The following is a 5,767-nucleotide window of genomic DNA, read 5'->3' on the forward strand; positions in this document are numbered from 1 at the left end:
ACTTATATATTTTTTTATTTTTATTTTGGCTGTATTTAAACTTCTACCAGTAGTTACTATGGGTTCTAATTGCCTACATGCTCACCAGCATTTGTTGTCATTTGTTTTCCTGATCATAGCCATTCTGACTGGGGTAAGAGAGAGGCTCAAAGCAGATTTATTTGCATTTCCATAATGACAAAGGATGTTGAAGATCAAGAAAATTATTGGTCATTTGTATTTCTTCTTTTTAGAACAGTCAGTTCATTAAAATTTTATTGCTTTGCATGGTTTTCGGGGAGGGTTGGTGTTTACATTTACTGTTCTTTATATATGCTAGACTTCAAAACCCTGATGGAGGTACAGCTGGCAAGAATTTTCTCACATTCTGTCTGTTTACTGTGCTGATGGTTTCCCTTACTGTGTGGAAATGTTTAAATTGCACGTAATCCCATTTGTTGACTCTGGAGATTATGTCCTGTGTACTTCTAATCCTGTTCAGAAAGTCCTTGCCCATACCGATAGCTTGAACTGTAAATTCTATGTTCTAGAAGTTATAGGACTTCACATTTTTAATGAAGGTTTCTGACTAATTTTGGTTTTATTTTTATGAAGGATGAAGGATGTGGATCTAGGTTCTTCCTCCTGAAATTCTGCCAGCACCATTTGTTGAGGAAGCTGAGTTTTTTCCAGTGGATTTCTTGATGCCTTTATCCAAAATTTAGTGACCAAAGGTGTGTGGGTATATTTTTGGTTTCTCTCTATTTTTTTCATTTTCACTCCACTGATTCTGCCAATCCAGGAGCATGAAAGGTTTGTCTATAATATGGTACATTTTTCAATTTCTTTTTTTCCTTTTGGTGTCATAATGTTTTAGTTGTATTAAAATACATCTTTCATATTCCCTATGGTAACATAACCATATTTTTCTAATTCCCCCAAGGTTTTTATTATGCAGGCATGTTCAGCTTATCAAATGCCTTTCATGATATCTATGGGGATGATTTTGTGACTTCTGTCTTTAAGTAACTCTACATGGTGGATTACATTTATGATTTCCATGTGTTGAACCAAGCTTACATATCTACGAATAAGGCTACTTTATTAAAGTGCATTGCTGTGAGACAATGGTTTTACCCTGTAAAGATTTGTTTCTTGTACTTGTTTAATAAAATGCTGATTGGCCAGTAGCCAGGCACGAGACATATGTGGAGCAACCAGGCAGGAAGTAGAGGTGGGGCAATGAGAATTCTGGGAAGATGTAAGACACAGTCTGCAGTCATCATCCAGACAAAGAGGGGAAGCAAGATGTGACTGCCTCACTGAAAAAGATACCAAGCCATGCAGCTCACACAGACAAGAATTATGGGATAATATAAGTTATAAGAATTAAGAAGAAGCCTGAGCTAATAGGCCAATCATTTTAAATTAAAGTAGACCTCTGTGTCTTTCTTTGGGACTAAACAGCTGCAGGACTGGGCAGAACAAAAACCTCTGTCAACAATGCATGATCTTTTTTTCCATTTTATTAGTTATTTGAAAATGTTATACAGTCTTTAATCTTACTCAGTGGCTTTCCACTCCTCTCAGATCTGTCTCCCTTCTCAACCTGTTCTACTATGTCCACTGTTATTTTTAAAAACACTATCACATCTTTTTTATCCTTCCCCTATGTTCTTGTGTATGTGACCTTCACTGGAGGGTGGTCAACTAACCAGGGACCATACCTTAAAGAAAACTGACTCTTCCACTCTCAGTATCTATGAATTGCCAATAGATTCTTAGATAGGGATGAAAGAAACTGAAGAAGACACCAGAAAGTGGAAATAGTAAAAATGATAATCTTACCAAAAGCAATCTACAGATTCAATGCAATGCCCATCAAAATCCCAGCAAAATTCTTCACAGACCTTGAAAGAATGGTACTCAAATTCATATGGAAAAGCAAAAAAAAATGTAAAATAAAAGAAATACTTGCGTCATCACAACCACTGACTTCAAACTCTACTACAGAACTACAGTACTGAAAACAGCCTGGTATTGGCTTGAGAACAGACAGGAGGACCAATGGAACTGAATCAAAGACCCAGATATTAATCCACACACCTTTGAACACATGATTTCTGACCAAAAAAAAAAAGCAAAAAATGTTGAGGTCTTTGATTCCTTCGGACTTGATTTTTGTGCATGGCAATAGATATTGATCTATTTTCATTCTTCTACATGCTGATATCCAGTTATGCCAACACCATTTGTTGAATATGCTTTCTGTTTTCCATTTTATATTTTTTGCTTCTTTGTCAAAAATCATGTGTTCATAGTTGTGTGGATTGATATCTGAGTCTTTAAATAAGTTATATTAGTCCTCCTTTTGGTTTTTATGCCAATATCAGGATGTTTTCCGTACTGTAGCTCTGTAGAAGTGTTTTAAGTCAGGGATTGTGATGCCTGCAGAAGTTCCGTAATTGTAATGGACTGTTTTGGTTATCTTGGATTTTTTACTTTTCCACCTGTAGTTGAGCATTTTTCTTTTGAGGTCTGTGAAGAATTTTGCTGGGATTTTGATGGGCATTACATTGAAACCGTAGATTGCTTTTGTTAAGATTGCCATTTTTACTATGTGAATTCTTCCTACCCAAGAGCATGGGAGAACTTTCCATTTTCTGGTGTCTTCTTTAATTTCTTTCTTTAAAGATTTAATGTTCTTGTCATACAAGTCTTCCACTTGTTTGGTTAGAGTTACTCCACGATGTTTTATGTTATTTGTGGCTATTGTGAAGGATGATGTTTTTCTGATCTCTTTCTCAGTCCATTTATCATCTCTATAAAGGAGGGCTACTGATCTTTTTTTTAGTTAATTTCATATCCTACTACAGTATTGGAGGTATTTATGAGTTTTAGGAGTTCTTTGGTAGAATTTTGGGGGTCACTTACGTAAAGTATCATATTATCAGCAATAGTGGGAGTTTTACTTCTTCTTTTCTGATTCGTACCCTCTAGCTCTCCTTTTGTTGTCTTATTTTGCTGTATCTATGACCTCAAGAACTATTCTGAATAGATATGATGGGAGTGGACAACCTTGTTTTGTTCCAGATTTCAGTGTGATTGCTTTGAGTTTCTCTCCATTTAGTTTGGTGTTGGCTGTTGGTTTGCTGTTTGTTGCCTTTGTTATATTTAGGTGTGTTCCTTGTATCTGCATTTTCCTGGAAACCTTTATCATGAAGGGGTGTTGTATTTTGTAGAAAGCTTTTTCAGCATCTAATGATGCTGAAATGATCATCTAATGATGATCATGTGGTTTTTTTTCTTCATTTTGTTTATATGATAGATTTTCATATGTTGAACCATAAATCTCTGGGATGAAACATACTTGATCATGGTGGATGATTTTTCTGATGTGTTTTTGGACTCGATTTGCCAGTATCTTATTGAGTAAATTTGCATCATAAGGGATATTGGTCTGAATTTCTCTTTCTTTTTTTTTCCAACATAGACCACGCCTGACTGGATTGTTTTATTGAAGGACATGGAGTAACAACAAGTGAAGATAGCTGGGACCCCAAGTTGGGAAGAATAACCACCCCCCATATATACCCCCTGCCCCAAATAGATAATAACCAACTATAGGGGAACAGCTGAGACAGTAACAGATTTGGGTAGGGCAGAGAAGGATACTCGAAAGCAGCAGTGAAGAGACCATGCTGCATGTGCTGAGAGGGCCCAAGGTGGCACTGGATGAGTCTGTCTTCCTTGCAGGCATGTATAAATATAAAGATAAGCCTCCCCCCCAACCCAGCGCCTAATGCTGCTCGGTACCATCCTAGCTCATCTTTCCACATTGGTGAAAGGAAGAGGGGAAAAGCAAGTTATCACCGAATTGCGATCAGACCCACATCCATCAGCTTCTGGATCTTCTGTGCTATTACAGGCTTCTTTAAGTGTTCTCTCAGAGCCTGGGAGTCCTTTTGCATCTGCTTCAGGATGAGTCTCATGGCTGGGCCACTCATAATCTGCTGCACCTCATGGTCAGCCATGGCCCGCTGCTTCACATCCTCAGGGCTGTCATGTCTGTTGTACTGTGCCATCATACAGTGCTGTTAACCATCTGCTGCCTCCTTACAGCTGGAGCGCACATCTAGCGCCTTCTGGTACACATCCATGGCCTTTGTACAGTCCTTCATGGCTTCCAGAGTGGCTGCTTTCCATGTGTAACCCTTTATGAAGGTTGGCTCCATCTCGAAGCACTCCTCACAGTCTCGGAGTGCCAGCTGAAGCTCCAGGAGCTTGGTGTAGCAGGCAGCTCAGTTACTGTAGACTTTGGCATCCCTTGTATTTCATTTAGTGGCTTCTGTATAGGGCTTCATGGACAGGGGGTAGTCCCCTTTCTGGAAGCATTCATTGCCCTTGTTCTTCTCCTCCAAAGCCAAGTCAGGGTTAATGTAGGCCACTCACTATTGCTTCTTCAGGATTTTCTCTGCCTGCTGGCACTTTTTGAGCACATCTGTGTTCGCTGCTCTGCCAGAGATTTGTTGTAGAAATGGATAGCAACCTCATACCTTTCTTCTTTGAAATCGGAATTGGCAATTCAGGCATAAGCTTTGGCAATCTGTGGTAGTCCTCTTGGTTCTCTCTGCCCACTTCAACTGCTTTCTCACATAGCTTCCAGCATTTGTTGTAGTCACCTTTTTCAAAGTACACATCTGCTCGATTAGATATGTAAGTCATTGGTGGGGTCCAGTTCCTTGGCCTTGTCATAATGCTTCAAGGCCATGTCAAAATCTTTCTTTTTTTAAACATCATTTCCCATCTCTTTTTATTTCAGTGCCTGTTTCTTATTCTCTTGAAGATCTTCTTCCATTGGTTCTGGCTTGGCCTCCTGTTTGGGAGCAGGTGGGGGTGGGGTGCTCCTGCCTCTTCCTCTTCATCCATACTGCTCAGATCACACCCAAGGAGGACACTGAATGTAGTCATGTTCCGTGGATGTTGAATTTTCACGCCCAGGTCTAAAGTTTGTTCCCTAGCTGTTCTATGAGTTCCCGGTAGGTAGGGTCATTGAGCAGTGTCCTTGTCCTGGGATCATTCTCCAACTTTTGGTACAGATTAGACAAGTTGAAAGGATTCATGAAATTCCTCTCTGCCAACCTGGCCTCCATGTTCTGCAAACTCTCCTTGAGCTTGAGGTGATTTGCTTCCGATTTTAAACCCTTTTCATAGGTTGGTTTGACTACATCAAACTGGTTTAGGGATGCAAGGGCTGCTGCATTTCTTGAATGACCCTTGCTCCAGTTAGACTTCAGGTCAACAGTCTTGCAGTCATCCTCATAGGCCTTTTGATAGTCTCCTTTCTTGGCATAGGCTGCAGAGCTATTGCTATAGAGCACATGGCTCTGGGTATCTAGATTAATTGCCTCAGCATAGCACTGTAAGGCATCATGGATGTTCCCAGCATCCAGGGCCTTATTGTCCTTCTTTAGCTCATTTACCTGTTCCATAGCCAGGCCTGGAACTCAGTTGAATAGAATTCGTCCACCCTGCATTCCCAACTGCTGTACTGTATTTCTCTTTCTTAGTAATGTCCATGTGTGGTTTGGGCATCAGGGTAATTGGAGCCTCGTAAAAAGAGTTTGGTAATGTTCCTTATGTTTTTATTGTGTGGAACAATTTGAGGAGTATTGGTATTAATTCTTCAAAAATCTTGTATATTTTTGCACTGGTCATGGGCTTACATCTGGTCATGGGCTTACACTTTTGATGACAGTTTCTATTTCCTTAGCAGTTAGAGGTCTAT

The 5,767-nt window shown here is 39.7% G+C and overlaps 1 pseudogene; it reads right to left on the reverse strand.

Moving 5' to 3' along the window:
• Nucleotides 1-3,848: 3,848 nt before the first annotated feature.
• On the reverse strand, nucleotides 3,849-5,471 carry LOC121441236 (annotated as a pseudogene).
• Nucleotides 5,472-5,767: the final 296 nt, after the last annotated feature.

Source organism: Microtus oregoni, unplaced genomic scaffold (genome assembly GCF_018167655.1).
Source record: "Microtus oregoni isolate MIOR12 unplaced genomic scaffold, Mior012 000074F_002, whole genome shotgun sequence".
Classification (NCBI taxonomy): Eukaryota; Metazoa; Chordata; class Mammalia; order Rodentia; family Cricetidae; genus Microtus; species Microtus oregoni.